This window comes from Sciurus vulgaris (assembly GCF_902686455.1).
Source record: "Sciurus vulgaris genome assembly, chromosome: 1".
Taxonomy (NCBI): Eukaryota; Metazoa; Chordata; class Mammalia; order Rodentia; family Sciuridae; genus Sciurus; species Sciurus vulgaris.
Genome location: NC_136461.1, coordinates 87929354 through 87951288, shown reverse-complemented (window position 1 = coordinate 87951288; position 21935 = coordinate 87929354). Strand labels below are relative to the sequence as shown.

Below are 21935 nucleotides of genomic sequence, written 5' to 3'. Positions count from 1 at the left end.
TCTCTCACCCTGCACAAAACTCAACTCAAAATGGATCAAGGACCTAGGAATTAGATCAGAAACCCTGCACCAAATAGAAGAAAATGTAGGTCCAAATCTTCATCATGTAAGCTTAGGACCAGACTTCCTTAACATGAATCCCAAAGCACAATAAATAAAAGCAGGAATCAATAAATGGGATAGTTTCAAAGTGAAAAACTTTTTCTCTGCAAAAGAAACAATCAACAGTGAGAAGAGAGAGCCTACAGAGTAAGAGACTGTCATTGCCACATGCACTTCAGATAGAACACTAATTTCCAGAATTTATAAAGAACACAAAAAACTTTACAACAAGAATACAAATAACCCAATCAATAAATAGGCTAAGGAAATGAGCAGACACTTCACAGAAGATCTACAAGCAATTAAAAGATATATGAAACAAAGTTCAACATCTCTAGCAATAAGAGAAATGCAAATCAAAACTACCCTAAGATTTCATCTCACCCCAATTAGGACATCTTTTATAAAAAATACAAGCAACAATAAACGTTGGCAAGGATGCGGGGAAAAAGGGGCACTCATACATTGCTGATGGGTTTCCAAATTGGTGCAACCACTCTGGAAAGCAGTATGGAGATTCTGTAGAAAACTTGGAATGGACCCACCATTTAACCTAACTATCCCACTCCTTATCCTATACCCAAAGAACTTAAAATCAGCATACTACAGTGAAGCAGCCATATCAATGTTTACAGTAGTTCAATTCACAATAGCTAGATTGTGGAACCAACCTAGATGCCCTTCCATAGATGAATAGATAAAGAAACTGTGGTACATACACACAATGTAATAGTATTCAGTCATAAAGAATAACATTGTGGCATTTCAGGTAAATGAATAGAGTTGGAGAATATCATGCTAAGTGAAATAAGCCAATCCCCAAAAAATCAAAGGTAGAATGACTTATCTGAAAATTGGATGACGATACCTAATGGAGGTAAGAGGGGGTAAGGGAAGAATGGAAGAAGAATGGATTGTGTAGAGGGAAATGAGCAGTGGCAGTGGGGAGAAGAAAAGATAATAGAATGAGAACTACATCATTACCCTGTATGCATGCATGATTACACAAATTGTGTGACTCTACTTCATGTACAGAAAAAAATGAAAGTAATACTCCATTGGTGTATAATGAATCAAAACTAAAAATAATAATACTAAAGTATACTATGAAGGGCACACTGTTAATATCCATATCAGATCCTTTTCATTTCCTGTTTCATTAGGGTTAGTAGCCATTCTGGAACCACAATTTAGCTGGAGGATTCTCAAGACATCTACCAGTCATTTTTTCATATTACATCCAGAGTTAAGTATTCTCCACAAAAGGCCTAAGCAGTGAGTTACAGAATCATCAATGAAATTTATATCAACTACTTAGCTGGATATACTAGACCATCATTTTATTAATATAAAAAGATAGCTAAAGAACATCTACAAGTAACTCCTCATTCTCATTTGCTAGCACATCCCCTTTCACCCTGGCTTAATTCAGTCTTATTAATGAGCATCTATACAGCAACAATAGCCCATGGTACAGGTCTAGTCACACTGTTCATTGGAGTTCCAACTTCTATTTTCTCCACTTAAATGTTTCTGTAACACCTCAGACAATGTCCAAACACAAACACAGTTCAACTTTTTTGTTTCGTACTGGGAATTGAACCAGTGATGATTTACCCTGAGCTACATCCCAATCCCTTTTACTTTTTATTTTGAGACACATCCTCACTAAGTTGCTGAGGGCCTCTGTAAGTTTTCCAGGCTTCCCTTGAACTTTTGAACCTCCAGCCTCAGCCTCCAGAGTCACTAGGACTACAGGCACAAGGTTCCACACCCAACTCCAACGAGATTTTTTTCCCAGCAATTTAGATGTTAGAGAATTGTTCCACTGTGTCCAGAGATACAACCAAAAGCCTACAAGCCATTCTTTCACTCCTCCATCTTCCCTCTCCAATCCCCAGATAAAATTTAATTTCTAATGCTCTCATTTTTACCTGTGACCAACCGAGTTTGCTTGAGACTGGGGTGTTGAAAACAAAACAATCCTAGGCAAACAGAATGAAAGATTACCCTCTGCCTTTTTTGACAATTTTGCTTCATCTCAACCCCTTGTCCTCTGTTCAGTTCCCCCTCAAATCTCCTGATCACACTGCTGTAAAAGATCTCCCAACTGGTCTTGGTAAATCCACTTCTGCTTCCTTTCAATTCATTCTATACACTGAAGACAGCATACTCTTCCAACACTGTCAGCTCATGTCCCTCTCCTACTTAAAATATTACTTTTCACTGTTTGGAACAAGGATTAAAATCCTTAACAAATCTTTAAAAAGCCCCATACACTTTGGCCCTAGGCTACCCACATCACACTCATCCCTTCACCACTCTTACCCTCTGATCTCACCTCATCATGCTAACATTCGTCCATCCTTCCTGCTTCCAGGCCTTCCCCATAGGGCCCTCTCTGCTTAAAGCAACCTTTCTTTTGGTCCTTTAATGTGCCTTTTATGAAGGATTTGTAGCTCAACTCCAAATCCACCCTTCTCTGTGCTTCTGGGACTGGGGCTTGGCAAGGTTCATTAACATTCTGCTAGTATACTTCTCAGTTCCTCTTCAGGTGCTATTAGGCACAGGAAAGGTGGGTGAGCGAGGAAGAGACTTGATGCCTTTTGTTTATTGCTACTCCTGTCCTGATTGCTCCCCTGAACTCTCACAGCAGCAACTGGAAACAGTTTTCAACTTCTTACCTTTTGGCTTTCAGCACCAGTCTTTCAATGCTCTTTCCTAAAATATGAGTCTGTATCTCTGAGTTCCTACAGTACCAGAACCATCCAGGCATCTCTTCACCTGAGATCTCAGTTACAGGTCCATCGGATCCTCTTGCAAAACTTCTCGTTCTGAAAATCCCAATTTAGTAGCTGTTTTCTCAGCCTGGAGATGCCTGCCTCCTGCAGTCCTCGTACCTCCATTGACTTATTGTCCTTTTATTGCTCCTCAGTGTTCCAAAATATGTTCAACCAATTTCCTAATTTAAATTCTCTATGTCAAAATTCCAGTGTAGCTCCTTTTTATGTTTTTCTAATTGGATCCTGAACCATATATCTGGTTACTACCTAGTGATTCTTCATATCTCAACTTAATAAGTTAATAGGAATATTAGGGCTAGTAACAATTTATATTTAGCAATATTTGTACCTAAATCCACAAAGCAGGGTGTCAGAGAACCTGAGTCTAATACTAGTGTGTTTTGTCTGATTGGAGGCAAAATTAGTCCATAGGGTTACAAGATATCTGTGAGTTACAAGTGGCATCTTACAATATAGCTTAGCTGCATGTGCTATTGCTAGCGATAGAGGGTGAGGAGAGCTAACCCTGGCCTTAATGCTAATGTTAGTATTAACAGAGTTGATCAGTCCAAATAACCAGCAGCATGATTCCCATTGTCCCAATCTAGTCCTTGTGGTATATCTCCCTGTAAACTTCATTCGGCACTGGATTTTCTGATTCACTTGATGAGTAACAGGTAAATAATAGGACCAGAGTAATCTAACTACAATCCAGTCCAAACCAAATACAATGTATGTGTATCTGACACTGGAAAGGGTAGAACCTTTGGAGACATAGGAGAAAAGAAAAGCGGTTAAAAGAATAGAGGTTAAAGCCAGAGGTCATCAGTGGCCAAGAGCAGCAGAAGCTCTGACTCTTTCCTGGGTATTGCTCAAACCATATTGACTATTTGGGAATGATGAACTATATTTGGGTTTTGGAGAGCTGGTCCTGGTTTATTCTACAGTGCCTTTTAAAAAGCAAAAAATGTAAGTGGTCAGTGAGGTTACCTTTCTCTCCCCATAAGGGTGAGCCATTTGTCTGGTTTTTGCTGGGTGAAAAGGAATGAAGGCTAAGAATGTTTCATGTGAAGTTCTTGTCCAAGTCAAGGTGAAACCATTAGGCTCTGGATTTTCTATAAAGAAGAAAAGAAAGATGGAAGTACCAAGTGGATGTTCCTATGTCCATCTAAACAGGTAAATGCATTCTATTATTCATGGAAATGTGCACCTGCAGTGGTCGCAGAGTCTCTTTATGCAATCTCCTTGTTTGTGATGTATTTAAATATGGGGCAGCTCTGCCATAGGGGTATGAGTATACAATATTTGGGAGTACTTTGTCCAAGGTAGGGCAGGGACATTGTCATCCCAGTTTTCTCAGTAAACCCTATTTCTTTCATTCTCTCCCACTGGTTCTTTTTAGTTATACAGAAGGATTTGTTTTGATATAATTGTAAAAGCATGGAATATAATTTGCTCTAATTCAGTCCCTAGTACTTCCTCTTTCCCTCCCTGTCCCTTCCTGTTTCCTTCCCCCTCCTCTACTGATCTTTTCTGCAATATTTTTCCTTTTAATTAGTGTATTGTGCATGTATATGATGGTGAGATTCTGTTACATAAATGTTCGTCCCCCTGATATATATCCAAAATAATTAAAATTAGCATACTAAAGGGAAATAGCCACATCAATATTCATAGCAGCATAATTCACAATAACAACAATAATGAATCAACATAGGTGCCCTTCAACAGATGAATGAATAAAGGTAATATGGTATATATTCACAATGGATTACTACTCAGCCAAAAAGAAGAATGAAATTTTGACATTTGCTGGCAAATGAATGGAACTGAAGACTATCATGCTAAGTGAAATAAGCCAGACTCAAAATCTGAAGGTTGAATGTTTTCTCTTTTACCCAAAAACTAATCCAAAAGAAGAAGAAGAAGATAGAGAGGAGAAAACAGGGGTGGTCCATCAAAACAGAAGAAATATCAGTGGAGTATACTAAGGCGATTACGGTGGGAGGAAGGAGGGATAAGACAAGGGAAGAAGAGTTGAACAAATATGACCTAAAATTTTATATATATATATAATGTATATGCACACATATATACAGTAATATATGCGACAGTAGTCTCAATTTCAAAGGCCCAATATTATATTCTCTGACCTAACAGCTGGAGAATGATATGGTAAGTGGAAGACAGGTAATATTGCTTTGTACTGCTGGCAAGACCCATTGCTGTGTCTGCTTTGGGATTCCTTCTGTGATTTTATAACATGTGGAAGGAACTTCAGAGAGTGTAAGAGTGTTTAATTAAACCCTCTATAACATTAACATGTCATGGTGCTTTACACAGGTAGGCCAGGAAGTGGCCATTAAAGATATCTACCATTCTTAAGCATATTTAACAGTCCTTGCCACTTCAGGAAGAGCCCCAATAAAGTCTGCAATAATTAATTTTATGTGTTCATTTGACTGATCAAGGTGCCAGATAAGTACCTTGTCAAGTATTATTCTCAAAGTTCCTGTGAGAGTACTTGCAAATAAAATTAATATTTAAATCATAAGTCAATATTCAAATTAATATGCTAATCTTTGGGTAACAAAAATGCCTTCCATAGTGTGGGTGGGTCTCATTTCATCAATTAAATGTCTGAGTAGAAGAAAAGATTAACATTCTCTGAGCAAAAGGATGGCCTTCAGAATTGGATCAAAACATCAGTTTTTCCCAGGTCTCCAGCTTGTCGGTCTGACAAAGTCTGAATTGAATTTGCAACTTCCATAACTACTGTGTAAGCCAATTCCTTAATATTCTCTCTCTCTCTCTCTCTCTTTCTATCTCTCTCAAGTGTGTGTGTGTGTGTGTGTGTGTGTGTGTGTGTGTGCATATAATGTAAAATGAATGCATATTTATTGGCACACAATTACAGAATCTAGAAAGTCCATGACTATCCCATGGTGGAAGGGTAAAGATAACGGCAGATCTAAAGCCAAAGGGGCTCAAACTTGTCCTTTAGAGACAGGATAAGAAAGGCCTGATTTACCAACCAAATTTTCTACTTCTAATGACATCAGCCATGTAATGCTGTTTCTGCTGGATTGTGGGATGCTGGACTTCATAGGTCATGGAGACTCCCATCAAGATTTCAAAGGAAAACCTGCCAGGCCAAAGTACAGCAGGGTCAGAGTCCCTGTGGGCTCCCCTTGGAGGGCAATGTGTGGAGAAGTGAAAAGTAAGCCAATGCTGCAGTAGAGGCCCCTGATTAAGAGATGCCTGTACTGTGGAATGTCTGCTGGGGAAAGTGGCAGGGATTAAGTAGAGACAAGCCAAAAGAAAGGTCAAGTGAGCTGCAACCAGCTAAGCCAATAGGAACAGAGCTACACAAGCCCTTTTGAAAGAATATCACAATGCATGTGCCCCAGAGGCTTGATGTGGAGCTAGAAAACTTGTTTGTCCAGCTGGATTTCAGTCTTGCTTTAATTCCATTTCTTCTTTTTATTCCCCTATTTATCCCTTTTGAAATGGAAATGTTTATTCTTTGCCTTTCTGTGCTTTTGTATATCAAATATATGTAACTTGCTTTTGACTTTGTTTTGTTTTGTTTTGTTTGTTTATATTTTCTTCCATGGTGAGAGCTTGTCTTGAGTCTCAGAGGAGTCTTTGGACTTGGACTTTTGGATGAACCTGGAACTGTTGAAACTATGGAGAATCTTAGAAATGGATTAGATATATTTTGCATTATAAGATGCAAATGAACTTTCAGGGGCCAGAGGTTGATTGTAATAGTTTCGATAACCCAAAATGTCATGTGTGAAACAATGTAAGAAAGTTTAGAGATGAAATAATTGATGAGAGTCTTGACCTAATCAATGCATTAATCTGCTTATAGGGATTAACTGGGTGGTAAATGTAACTGTATATTGTGGCTGAAGGAGGTGGATCATTGGGAGTATGACTTTGGGTTAAATATATTTTTCCTGGTGAGAGGAGTGTGAACTGATATCCTCTGTTACACCCTTCAATCTTGGTTTTCTGCCTCACCGTGGGCCCAGAGCAATGGAGTCAGACCTCTGAACTGAGACCTTTGAAATTGTAAGTGCCAAATAAACTTTTCCTCCTTAAAATTGTTCTTGTCAGGTCTTTTGGTCATGGGGCCAAAGAAGCTGACTAAAACAAATGTCATCAAGGTTTGTGGCTTTTATATCTTCTGGAACTTCATTTCCAGTCACATCTGAGACCACTTGAACCACACCTAAGAAGGTTGAGGAAAATTGTGCCTTAATGACAAGGTGGTATGAGCACCACAAGGTGGTATGAGAGCTAAGAAAAGAAAAATAATTTTTAATTAAAAGTATTTAATTAGAAAACTCATTTAATGCAACTCCAGAATAGCTTAAAAGTAACAAAGTTGTTATGTTTTAACCATTGAGAATTATGCCCCAAAGAAGATGAGAATCGAAGGGACAATGTGTTAACAATTCTCCCCTGCCATTTTGTGACTGCCATTTCTCCCCTGCCATTTTCTCCCCTGCCATTTTGTGGCTGCCATTATTCTGCCCCCCCCCCCCCCCCCGCACACCATTTTACAACTGGATTATGATCCCACAAACTTCCTCATCAGTCGTTAGTCAGATTGTTATTAGCCCGCAAACTTCCACTACTTAAGAATAGCTCCCCGCCCCCTCTCTTTCACCCTTAAGAGCAGACACACTGCTCTGTCTAATAAAATCTCCTGTGTGAGTTTCCATGTCTGGAGTGGATTTCTGGGTGCTTTAATTGGTGCTGTGACTTGAATGGGCTCTTCCACCAACATTTTTAGGTGAGCAGAATCCCACCTGATGCCCCAGAACTCTGAACACTGGTCTCACCTTTCATTTGCCTGAACACCAGGTTCCACATCATCCACCAGCCTTCAGATTGTGAGTTTTCCCCTAGGCCAAATTAAACACTTCTCTGCTGACCTGAGATGTGACCGTGATGGTTGGGCACTCTGAGGCAGTTTAGGAGTGGGGTTTCCCCCAGCCATGACATTTACAGTTATGGTTCACCCCCCTTAGTTGACCTTATCTGATGGGTGGGTTCCAATCTTTATGGTGGAGATTTTCTCTCTGGGTTGTGGCTTCTCTTCAGTTTTCTTTTCAAAATTCCTGGTGCCAGGTTCTTAACCCCTCAGCTTTTGCCCGGCACACACTGACAGGAGTGATGACTCCCATAACTGTGTGGCCTCCTCATCTCGAGCCAACGAGTCTGTGGCCTTGGGACTCCTTGGACACTGATGCAGCTGTTTATCAGTCTCCACCATGGGACCTGGGTCCTCTATTCTGGCAGGTTCACCCCTGGGGTGTCTGCTAGACAGTCTTAAACCCCTTCACCTGACCCTCAGTCTAAAGCTACCAAAACTTATTCACTTGTGTAATGATATTGGCCACAATATCCTTTAGATAATCAATCCAAATGACCACCTAATGGCACCCTGGATCCCAATGTTCTACAGGACTTACACAACTTCTGTGAGTGAGTAAACAAATGGAAAGAGATTCCTTATCTTCAAGCTTTCTTTGTGCACTAAACCTGATCTTTGCTCTTCTTACAAACCCAAACACCTCCTTTTGTTAGCAATGAAAACTTCACTTCATCCTGCTGCTTCTCCCCTTCCTAATCCCTCCTCCTCCGACTTTGACCCATCTAATGAATCACCCCCATACCAGTCCCCTGAGGCAGAGACTTCTCTGGCTCTCTGCTCCTCCTTCACCTTTGCCCCAATTCTGTTTCTTTTTCTGCCCCTCTCCAGCCCACCCAGTCCTCCTACCACATGGTTCTGCACACATGTTCTAGCCCCCACTATGGGAGCTGGGCAGTGTGGAGGGAGTGATCAGAGTCCATGTTCCTATCTCACTTTCCAATCTTTCCCAGAGAAGTGGCTAGACTCCTTCACCTCCAACTCTGCAAACTTCACTAAGAAATTTCAGTATCTTACCTGGCATGACATTTATATGATCATGTCTAACACCTAGACCCCTGAGGAGTGCGGGCAAGTCTGGGAATAGGTGCACAATTATGCAGATGAGGTTCACCAATTGACCCCAGCCCATCCCATTGGGGCTGAAGCAGTACCAGATAAGAAGCCTCAATGGGACTATAACATGGGGACCAGACATCTGCAGTGGGACAAGTTCCAATCCTGCATCCTTGAAGGTCTCCAAAAGGCCACCATTAAACCCATTAACTATGATAAACCTCAGGAAGTAATACAGGACAAAACTGAAAACTCGTTCGCCTTTCTGATACACCTCACAGAGGCCATACTCAAATATACTAATCAGGACCCTAAAACTCCAGAGGGATGACAGCTACTCATGACATTATTTTTCTCAAAGTTACCCAGACATAAAGGCTAAATTGAGGTGGATGGACAGGGGACCTCTTACCCCACAGCCAGATGTTCTAGCAGTGGTATTCAGGGTGTAAAACAGAAGGGAAGAAAAGAAAATCAAAAACTAAAATACCAAATGCTAGTCAAAACCTTTCAGCCAGCTAGACCTGCCCAGCCAGCCACTACTAGGGGCACCCTACCTCCCAGAAGACCTCCAGGCCCATGTTTCAAATGGGGAAAAGAGGGTCACTGGGCATGAACCTGCCTCAACCCCTGACAGCCCCCAGGTCCTTGTCCAAAATGCCACCAACCGGCATATGGGGCAGTGGATTGCCCTGGTGCTCAGAGAAATGCCAAGTCACCCTCATCCCCTTCTCCCAGTGACTTACTGGGATTGGCAATGGATGACTGAAGGGGCCTGGGAGTTCTACACCTGATGACCATCACTGCTCAGGAGCCCCAGGTGACCCTAATGGCAGGCAGGCAGTTCCCTTTCCTTGTAGATAATAAAATCACCTTTTCAGTGCCTCAGGAATTTTGGGGACCCACTTCCCCTGCCAAATCCTCTATTGTCAGGGTAGAAGGAAAACCACACCACCTCCTACAAACCCCTCCAATAAGTTGCCATATCGAACAAATCTGCTTCACTCACTTTTTGATAATTCCTGTGTCCCATTTCCCTCCTGGGAAGGGACATCCTAACCAAATTGGGTGCCTCTATTTCCTTCTCAATCACAATGTGCCTCCACTAAGACTCCTCTGCTACTCCTCTCCTCATGACCTTGCAGGAATATAAAACCCAACCTGAGTCTTCATATCCCCTTCCTCCCTCCCTTGTTGACCCCAAGGTCTGGAACATACCTTCTGTAGCCACATGCTCACCTGTACTCATTGCCTGAAGGACCCAACATCCTACCCAGCCCAGGCCCAATATCCTCTCAGTGCTTCAACCAGTCATCCAGGATTTAAGGCAGAAAGGCTTCCTGCACCCCACCAACTCACCTTATAACACTCCTATTCTGGCTGTTAAGAAACCCAATGGATCTTACCGTTTGGTGCAAGAACACTAAATCATCAACTCAGCAGTTGTCCCCATCTTCCCCACTGTGCCCAATCCCTACCTTGCTTTCCTCTATCCCCTCCTCCACCACATACTTCTCTGTGTTGGATTTGAAAGATGCCTTTTTCACTGTTCTTCTTCATCCTGAGTCTCAGGATTTCTTTCCTTTCATCTGGACTGACCAGCACACTCATGTTTCTTCTCAGCTGACCTGGATATTTCTCCCACAGGGATTTCAGAACAGCCCTCACCTCTTTGGCCAAACACTGTCTCATGATCTCATCTCTCTTACTTTTGTTTCTTCCTTCCTCTTACAGTAAGTTGATGATCTTCTATGTAGTTCATCTCTTGAGGACCCCCAAGGAGGCACTATTAACCTTCTAAATTTTCTGGCTGACCGAGTGTATAGGGTTTCTCAAGCAAAGGTTCAGCTTTCCCAACCTCGGGATATTTACCTAGGAGTCAGTCTCTCACCTGGATTTAAAGCCATCACTGTACAGAAAAAAGCATTATTGCAGGACACACCCACTCCATCTACCAAGGAAGAAATCCTTTCCTTTCTAGGGCTAGCAGGATATTTACAATCCTGGATTCCATTTTCTTTTATCCTGGCAGCCCCCTTGTATGAGGCTTCCAACGGCACTCCCCCTGAACCTCTCCTCAACCCAGAGGAAGCCCCTTTCCATTCCCTAAAGAAAGCCCTTCTTCAAGTCCCAGTCCAACACCTCCCTGACATTACCAGACCATTCTACCTGTTTGTCTCTGAGAAAAGTGGGTTCGCTCTGGGGGGTCTTAGGACACATGTTCAGTCCCACCGTCAGCCCAATGGCATACATATCAAAAAGGCTAGACCCCACCGTAGGAGTCTGGGCACCATGTTGGCCGCAGCTTTTGTCTTAAACCAGGAATTGACAAAACTTTCCTTTGGGGCTTCCACTAAAGTGCTCTCACTTCATCATCTGTCCAAGCTTCTTACTCATGAGGATCTGCAAACTCCACTGCCCTGTCGGGTGTTAGCTTTGCAAATTGCTCTTATTGAGGACTCTTCCATTTCCTTTTAGACATGCCCTCTTTCAAATTCAGCCACCCGCCTACCCCCGCCTTCCAACATACATGCTTCAACAACCAAAAGTTGCCTTGAGACTCTGGAAGACTTACTCCCCTGACCCTGCAAAATTTAGGAGGGGGCCTTACAAAACTGTACTTTCATATAGTTCACTGATGGGAGCTTTTTTCTCTATGAAAGGATCCAATGGGTTGGATATGCCATTGTCTCCCTGGAAAAGAGTGTAGAATCAGGACCACTATCTAACAACACTACCAACCAACTGGCATATCTAAACACATACCTGTGCATTTACCCTCACAAAGGGGGAATCCCTCACAATCTACACTGATTACAAATACACTTTTCATATTATCCTTTCCCATGCCACTATATGGAAACAGAGGGGCCTCTTAGCACAAAAGGGAACTCCATCACCAACTCTAGCTACATCCTAAACCTCCTTGAGGCTCTTCACCTCCCAGCAACCATAGGCCTTGTACATTGCCAAGCCCATCTGGCATACCAGTCATTCATCCCTTAAGACAACAACAAGGCAGATGAGGAGGCTAAAAGAGCAGTGCTATCATCCACACCAGATCCCATCATGACTCTCCATGATCCCTTACCTCCACCGCTCCCAACAGGAAGATACTTTACTACCTCCATTGTCTATTCCACCCCAAACTTTCTACATTCTCGCAGTTCGCTAAGACTAATTTGCAACTATCCTCCTTCTACATCTCATTTCTGAAGGAACTGTCCTCCACCTGTTAAGTTTGCCTTCAAACCAATCCTACAGTCATCAGCCTCTCACTTTTCAGACTCGCCAGGCCCATGCCACCATTCCTGGTATAGACTGGAAACTTGACTTCACTCACATGCCCACAGTAAGAAAATCTAAACACCTTTCAGCCATGATAGACACCTTCTTGGGATGGGTTGATCCCATCCCCACCTCCAACAAAAGGGCACTGTCTCTACCTTCATCCTTCATGAAATCATTCCTCCCTTTGGAGTACCTACCTCCTTCCAGTGAAATAATGAGCCTTAATTCTTCTCCCAAGTTTCCCCACAACTTACCAAGGTTCTTGGTGTCCCTTGGCATTTCTACATTCACTTTTACCCAAATTCATTAAGTAAAGTAGAACAAACAAACTAAACTCTTAAAAATGCCCTAACCAAACTTTCTTTAGAACTTTGCCTTGACCGGGTTAAACTCCTGCCTCTTGCTCTTCTGTGTCTTTGCTCACTCCCAAAGAAACCTGCCAATATCTCCCCTTTTGAGCTGAAGTATGGCCATCTCATCTTTCCCCCTGGGATAATACCCCTTCTTCTCCTCTTCTCTCTCACACATTCATTCCTCTCCTAAACCATATTTGGACATTCTTATGGGGCTATGCTGACTCCTCCCTGCCAAGACTTTTGTCTGGACCCCTAGCTCAATCTCTTCAAATAGGAGACCAAGTTTGTACCTCTCCTGCTCAGGAGGTTACAACCCCTCTATCTCCAAAATGGTAGGGGCCACATACAGTGATCCTGGCTATGCCAACATCTATCAAGGTGCAAGGTTTGCCAGGATGGCAACACATTTCTTGGGTAAAGCTCTGCTCTCAATTCACAAACTCCTCTCCAGCTTCTAACCTGCAGTCTTCTTCTAATAAATATGCATCCACCCCAGTGGGATCTCTTTGCCTCAGGCTGAAGGCAATCAAGCCCTCCATCCTTCTTCCTGCTTCAGAGGCTGAGGACCTAAACACTGAGGCACCAGACAACCACACTCAGCTATGAGGACTGTATTGCCAGCTGCATTCTTACCCCCATGCCATTCGCCCTGTCTGCCATTTTCCTAACTACCAGATTTTTCCCCCATAGATCTGTCCAGGTTCCAGTCATTGCCTCCCTCCTCAATTCCCTGCAGGATTGCTGGAAGACTAACTCCTACTGTCCCCAGGGATGATTTACACATTTTACATATGCTTACAGCTGATGCTCAAAGAATCCACTCTTAACAGAGAAAGTCATCACATCATCACCACACACCACATACTCAATTTCACTAACCCTTTCATGGCACAGAGATGTTGGATGTGCATGAGAGTGGGGTTCTCTCATCTCCTGGCTAAGAGCCCTAGACTTTAATAGCTCTTTGATTTTCAACAGTATCTCCTCAGAGCAGGCAGATATCACCCCAAAATTGTCAGGAATGCCATTCTTCCAATTTGCTTCCAGTGCATATCTTCCAATGGAAGCCACACTGTGGGTTCACTAGCAAAATGCTCTCAGGAAGAGTACTGCTTCTATGTCAACCAATCAGGTATATTTAAGGACAAAATCAAACAGCTGCAGGAGGATTTGAAGAAGAGAAGGAAAAAACTTGTTGAAGGATCCTTGTGGCCATTTTGGGCCAATTATGGCAACTTCTTCTCCCATTTATGTCCCCACTCCTTATAATTGCCATCATACTGGCCTTTGCCCCCTGCGCATTGAAATTTGCACAAAAGCAGATTCAAAAAAATTTCTAATCAGACTATTAATCAGCTTGATTACAGGACTATCTGGACCTCATAAAGGAAGAATCAGAGCCTGGCTACAAGTGCACTCCTCAGGGGAACTATCCAGTCCTCAATCCCCACCTGCTGCAATGACATCTCCACCCCCTGAATCAATTCTATGCCCACAACCAGCAGGAAGCAGTTACAGAAGATAGATCTTCCCCCATACGCCCCAAAGGGAACTTCTTGTATAAACAAAAATGGGGGAATGAAGGGACAATATGTTAACAAGACTGCAGTCATTTCTCTCCTGCCATTTTGCTGCTGTCATTATTCTGCCCCCCCAACACCAATTTACACCTAGATTGTTAGCCTGCAAACTTCCTTGTCAGTCATTAATCAGATTGTTATTAGCCCATGAACTTCCACTACTTGAGAATAGCTCACCTCTCTCTCTCTCTCTCTCTCTCTCTCTCTCTCTCTCTCTCTCTCTCTCTCTCTGCTTGTCTGCCTAATAAAACCTCTTGTGAGTTCCCATGTCTGGAGTGATTTTCTGGGTGCTTTCACAAATGATGCTGTCCTTCCCAAGATTTAAAATGTCTCCCAAAGTCAGTCTAAGAAAGCAAACACTTTGATTGCCACAGATAGTTAAGGACAGTGTTTGTGTAATGATATTCATGGCCTAACAAGTATGTGGGATACCTCTAGTCACATACCTGCTAGGTGATACTGGGATGGGAGTTTCTCTACAATACCTAAGTAATGAAGGTTGAGATGAAAAAAACCTCTTATGGACTGGAATGTCTTTATAAGGCAAATTCTCCTGAAACCTGGTGTGGACAAAGGGAATGCTACTTGTTAGTTTATTTCTTGGCATTCCAAATTTTTTGATTGGTTTCCTGACACAACATAAAAAATTGTAACCCTTGACTAACAGTAACTTAAAGACAGTGTTCTCACCCATTACAGAGCCAAGTTTTGGGGACATGATAAGATCAAAGGAGAACTTTATCTAGCTTGTGTATCAGGGACCCAGAGCCAAGTTTGTCTAAGTAGATGTTGGTCTGATGAGAACCACAGACAGCAAGGTTGGCTTGAACCACAGACTTATAGGACATGTGCTGTTGTGCTGCCCTAGCATATTCCTCTTTGTGACAAATAATACAAAAGACTAAGAATAATAGACACAAGGATTGTCTCTGGGAGAAAATAACCAATAGGCACTCACCCCAAATCCACAAGTCTCACATTCAAGGAACACTTTGTTACAGATGTTTTTCTTCTTCCAATATGAATTTAGAAAAGAAGGAGCTAGAAGAAATTGTTTACCTTCCTCTCTCAGCCAGGCATCACAGATGGACATCTGGGAGAGCTGACTTTGGTAAGAATTCTTACCTTCTACCAGTTTCTTCCAGTTCTCTCAGGCTCTCTTCTGCAGGCTCTAGAGGAGTGAAGTGTTTGAAAATTCCTGGCTGGATCACCAGAAACTGTTAGGGAGAAAATACAATCCCACCTCAACTCTCATAAATCTGCAGTTGGAACAGATCTCTGCAACAAAAAATAAATGAACAAGAGAACACAAGTAAATTTATTAATGCATTCAGTGCACATCCTGTGGGAGAAAATAAAAAGAAACTCAAGGCAGGGGATTAGAATTCTGACTTACATAGCCACATATGTCAAAAAGGCATATTTTGAGGTGACATTCTGGTTTCCTTCAGTGTCATGACCCTTCAGTGGGGAAGCATCTTTAATAAATAGTACTAGCAATCCAACAGACATCTACAATCCCATGCTTACTGCAGCATTATATTCACAATAGCCAAGATACAGAAACAAATGAAATGCACATCAACAGATGAATGGATACAAAATTGTAGTACATATCCACAATGAGATATCATTGAGTCTTTAAAAAGGAGATACTAAAATTTGCAACAATAAGAATGAGCTTGGAGGAATGCCGGGGTCCAGCCCTAGCAGCAGTCGGGGTCCAGCCCTAGCAGCAGTTGGAGGTGCGAGGTGGATGAGAGGCGTCGACGCGGTGGAGAAACAGCACACAGAGATACCAAGTGTTCTGAGGCTGAGTCTGAATCTTTATTGTTCACAGTCTTTTTGCAAGTTTTTTCTTTGGTATTGATTACATCATTTCATGGTTAATACAAGCAAATGTTAAGTAAAAAATCTTCAAGAGTATAATTAGTGATCTTATTCAATAAACATGCTTTTACTGTATGATAGCTTAAAGTTCCCAGCAAGGTAGAGGGCACCATGCTACGTTTAGTTTTAATTTTCCTTACAGAATACATCATTAAGTTTCTGTAAAAATTACCCCTTCCAAGAACTCTAATGTTAGTTTTTAACAGTGGAATGTTTTTTGTTGTTACTAACAGAGAATAGAAGAATCAGCTTATAGTTAATATTTATTCTATTTCATGTACTCAATGATGGACTAAAACTCTAACTAGACATAGGAAGAATACAAATTGTACCTATGATTAACCTATTTATTTCTTAAGTGGGAAAAATATCCTTAAACTTAATCATAAAAACTAATAAAACAATGATGACCAAACACCACATAAAAGCTCAGAGGAATACTCTCACATACTTATGTATAACTTTTAGAGAACTTGTATACTATAGGAAATCACAGGCTCCTTACAAACTTGAGCAAATCATAATTGCTTATTTATGATTTCATCTAAGTATTAATATTAAACTTTATTGTATGTTATTTTGTGTTCCAGCACCATGAAATCTTCCCAGTATTCTCTATAATCTGAATCTAAGGTTATATTGATGATTAGTATTAAAAGCATGGAGACATGCCATGCCTATGGCCCCCAAGAGGGAGGATGATCTTTCAATAGAACTGTGTCGAGTATTAAATCCTCTGCTCCAACAGAACTGTGTCAAGTGTCATAATGGTAGGAAATAGATGTGGCAGAGGAACTTATGCTAAGTAAAATTAGCCACTAAGAAAAAGAAAAATACTGCATGATCTTACTTTTATGTGGAATCTAAGAGAAAATGAAGTATAAGAAACAGTAGAATGGGTGAGGAGGGAGAAGAAGTAATATGTAAGATAAGTAGCATAAACAGGCAGTTATAGAGGACAGATAAGTCTAGAGATCTAATGTAGAGCAGGAAGACCATAGTCTATAATACAATAGAATTATTGTACTCAAATTGTGTGTGGGGAGGTTAATAATGTCCTGCATACATGAGGGGAAGAGTTTCTGTCAGAGGATGATCCTGCCTATAAATCAATTACTAATAAACTTATCTAATCAATAAACACAAGAGCTAATACATTTCTCAAATGGAAGAGGGTGTGGTGGATCAAGCCATATGAGATCTGGCCTCCAACAAGATGAAGGATCCCACCTTCGCCTTTATTTATAGTCACACAAGTTAAGGGTCCCAGACTGGAAGAGGCATCTTCTGTGGGGAACAGGATGGGGTGGAGTTAGGGAAGCCATTTTCTTAGAGAATTAGCCTATTGTCAGGGATATGCCACTCTGTACAGGGCCACTTACTCCTCAGTTATCTGAAACAATCTCCCATGACTGTCAGTTCCTGGGAGTCAGATCTCTGTATCCCAGTACTCAGTAAAACCTGAATCTGCTAAAGATGGATGACTCCCCACAATATTGTAATAATATTTTACTATATAATTAACAATTGAGAGTAGCTTTTAAGTATTCCTATCACAAAAGAAGCAACTATGCAAATAATAGATATTTTAAATTACTTATCAATAATAATCATTTCACCATATTTGCATACTTTAAGTTGTATATCTTCAGGTTGTACACCTGAAGTTTGTGCAATAAAAATATGAACAAAAATGAATAAAAATGTGAAACAGAATCAAAAAGGAAGAAATGAAAGGGCTGGGGGTGTAGTTCAGTGATAGATCATTTGCCTACCATGTGTGGCACTCTGAGTTTAATTCCCAGCACTGGAGGGAGGGGGGGGTGAAATGAATGAATCATAAAGAAATTAAGCTAACATTTACCAATATTGAGAAGAGATGAGCCCATCCATATATCTCTTAGGTCACAATATTGGTCCATAACAATGATTCTATGAAAAATATTTTTAAATGTAACCTGAAATATACTATGTATAAGGGAGTGTAACTCTTTATTTGATGAGCAAAAACTCATCAAATTTGTTCTTTGGAAAAAATATTTGGAAATAGGACTAAATATAAAATATAAGAAACAACAAAGGTAAAATTATTAAGAAAGATCTAGAAAAATTTGCAAATTCTTGGGCTGGGAAGATAGCTCAGTTGGTAGAGTGCTTGTCTTGCAAGCACAAGGCCCTGGGTTTGATCCCCAGCACCACAAAAAAAAAAAAAAAAAAAAAAAATTGCAAATTCTTTATCAAAATGGGAGATACTATGAATGACATAAGGTAAAACAGAAACTAGTAAAATTTCAAAAATAAAATCATGGTGAGAACTTATGATGGATATTGTGTTTTAGTCAGCTTTTCATTGTTGTGACCAAATTACATGACAATAACAACTTACAGAGTTTCATGCAAATCAGCCAACTCCATAACTTTGGGACCAAGATGAGGCAGAACATCATGGTGCAAGAATGTAACAAAAGAAAACAGCTCCAGACATGGCAACCAGCAAGCAGAAAGAGAGCTCTGCCTAACAGGGACAAAATATAGACCTCCAAGGCCCACCTCCTGTGACCTACTTCCAACCACCACATTGCTTACTGTTACCACCCAGTTAATTTGTCAGTGTGTTAATCCACTGATTAAGTATGGCACTCGGGATCTAATTATTTCACACCTGGACATTCTTATATTGTCTCACAAATGAGTTTTGGGGGTATATAACCTAAACCATAATGAGGAAAAACTGGATATCCTGCAAAATAAAGCTGCACCTTTATTTTATACTATATACAAAATTAACTCTAAATGGATCAAAACTAAGTATAAGACCTGAAACAATAAAAGACTTAGAAGAAAACATAGGGTAAAAGGTTCATAACACTGACTTGGCAATTGAAATTCTTGGTTGTAACACTAAAAACACAAACAATGAAACTGAAAATAGCTAAATTGTACTAATCAAAATAAAATACTTCTATACACAAAAGCACAAAATTGACCAAGTGAAAAGGCAACATACAGAACAGGAGAAAATATTTTCAAATCATGTAACTGGATAAAAGTTTAACATTCTGAATACATAAAGAACTCCTATAATTATTCAAAGATAAGCAACCAAACAACCCAATTAAACAATGGGCAAGGGATTTGAATACAGATTTCTCCAGTGAAGATATACAGACAGCCAATAAACCTATGAAAAGATGATCACATTGCCAATCATTAGGAGACATGCAAATCATAATCACAAATGAAGTACCACTCTACACCCATTAGGAAGTCTGTTTTCTCAGAACTAGAAAATTGTAGTCTAAAGGTAGATGTAGACAAATGGGAACATATGTGCAGAGTTAGAAAGAATTTTAAAAGACTGCAGTTGCTACGGAAGACAGTAGGGCAGTTCCAAAAAACTTAAAAATACAATTGCCACATGATCTAACAATTCTATTTGTAAATATATACCCAAAAGAAAGCAAGGACATGAACAAGTATTTGTATACCTGTTTGCAGCAACACTACTCACAATTGAAAAAAATGTGGAAGCACCCCAACTTGAATACAATATATTCAAATATTATTTAGCCTAACTAAAGAAGGAAATTCTGACACATGGTGAAAACAATTCTTGAGATTGAGGAATCTTTGAAATGAAAGGATCCTTAAACGAGCCATTACAATTGCTAGCCAGAAAAGGATCTCTTTGACAAGGGAAAAGGAGAAAAAGACCCTTGGATAAGTTTCTGCTTCCAGTAGCAGGGCTAGATAGCAGTTAGAGAAAATGTCCTCTGTACCTATAAACCAAGAGTATTTTTGTAAGAAAGGTTTGGAGAAGGAAAGCATAAATTGAATCAACATTGGCTATGGATAAGAGAGACAGGATAACACAAAGTGGGGAAAGTTTAGGGATAGGAGGGCAGTCCACAGGAGTACTTGCTGCTTTTGAATTGGTTAAGGTTGTAAGTAGGTTGCAATGAATGGCACCTAACCATCAACCATGTGGGGTTTAAGTCATATGGGCAGAAATGTGGAATAGCCTTTTGTTGGTTTGGCTTAGAGCTGTTAGCTGATTAACTTTCCTTATCTTTTCTCTCCTCCAGTCATTAGCCCTTGTAATTAAATGCAGGATATCTCAGAATTTTTCTCTTATCTACATGCTACAATATACATGATTCCTGAAGACATTGTGCTAAGTAAACCAGTCACAGAAATAAAAGTAGTATAAGATTCAGCTTATGTGAAGTATCAAGAATAGTCAGATTTATGGGACAGAAAGAAAAATAAGAATCACCAGGGATACAGAGAGGAAAAACTAGAGAGTTGTTTAATGGATATAGAGGTTCAGTTTTGTAAGATGAAAAGAGTTCTGGACATTATTTGTCCAACAATGTGAATATTCCTAAACACCACTGAACTGTCCAAAAAAATACTAAACATTTTTATGTACCCCACTGAAAACTGTAAAAACATTGGCTAATGTACAAATACCCTTATTCCTTCTTAATAATATTCTTCTCTAAATTCAGTTCCTAGATTACTTTTAACTTTTTCTTCAATAATGTCATTATTTATTACCTGTATAAATCTGCTTAGGTTAACATTGCTGTAACTCAGTTTCTATCTGGAAAAAAACCCAGCAACCTCACAGAATTATTGTAAACTGTCCGTAAACATTACTGCACTTGAAGCTCTTAGAACGTTGCCTTGCACATGGTGCGTACTCAATAAGGACAGCCATCACTATCAGTATGTAGCTATGACTCAAGGTCCTTGGTTTTCTAGGACATTTTCCAGTGAAGGCCAAACCTGATACATGTTTGGAATCATGAACAGTACAAAACCTGGTTACTTCATTTTCTCTTCTGAGCGAAAACAGTCCCCACCAGTTCAGGTATAACAGCTTTCACTGTGAACCTGCTCCACCTTGTCTTTGGTCAAAAGAACCTTGTGGTTGAGGAGCAGGAGGTTGGGGCAAGGCACAGAGGCCTGCAGGGCTGCTAGGGAAGGAGAGATCAGTGTGTAGGATGAGAGGAGCAGGAAGACCCAGCCTATTGCAAGCCCAGCACCTTGGGATGAGAGGTCTGGGAGGGCCAACCCCTGCCTAGACGTGAGAGGTGGGCACCTAACCCTTGTAAAGAGCCACTCAGTCCTCACCTCGCAAAGAACCATGCAAAGGGGACAGAGATTTGGACGCAGGGAAATGGAGGTTCTTGGGCATGAAAGACATCCCTTTTCTCCTCTATTGTACTTGGGAGTGGCAGTCCTAGGCCAGGTGTCCCTCAGCACACACTCACAAAAGACTGCCCTGCAAACACATGCCCCAAACAGAAATTTGTTCATAGTCGGGCACTGTTAAAGATGGGAATCATCTACAGACCGTGGAAAAACACAGGTGTTATGATGGACCAGTGTGGTTAACCCAGCTAAGCTCACCCCAAACACTATGTCAGAGATCTCACCTTGTAGAGCCAGAGAGAACTGGAGAAAGGCCACGACAGAGAAAATGCTCATTGAAGGGACAGCCTTTTCATTCATGCTATTTATTTATAACATGTGTTATCTTCACTTATCATGCGATATGGGCTCAGGTACAGCCCTCAGCAGTGAGCAAGTTATAGGATGCAGAGGGAAAGGCAGATCATTTTTCATTTACTGGAATTCTAAGGCAGGGATGTACTTTGGAAATCATGGATGACTGGAGATGTTGCTCAGTGGTAGAGTACGTGCTTAGCATGTACCAGGCCCTGGGTTCAGTCTTCAGTCCGCAGTACCACAAAACAAAGCAACATCAACAAAAACATGGTAATTTCAGAGCTTTACTATTCAGAAATGTTACTAGGGCATTCTTTTCAGGTCACCCAAAACTTGATTACAAATGGAGGGACAATACTGGTGAATACTAGGAAAATAAAATGCACTGGTTTTTTTTCCCCACACAAATTGT

At 40.8% G+C, this 21935-nt stretch overlaps 1 protein-coding gene across 1 annotated transcript in view; it reads right to left on the bottom strand.

The window, feature by feature from the left end:
* LOC306639399 (uncharacterized protein) overlaps positions 1-21935 on the bottom strand; it is an 829262-nt gene that overhangs the window by 519021 nt on the left and 288306 nt on the right. The gene's annotated exons all lie outside the window — the stretch shown is intronic.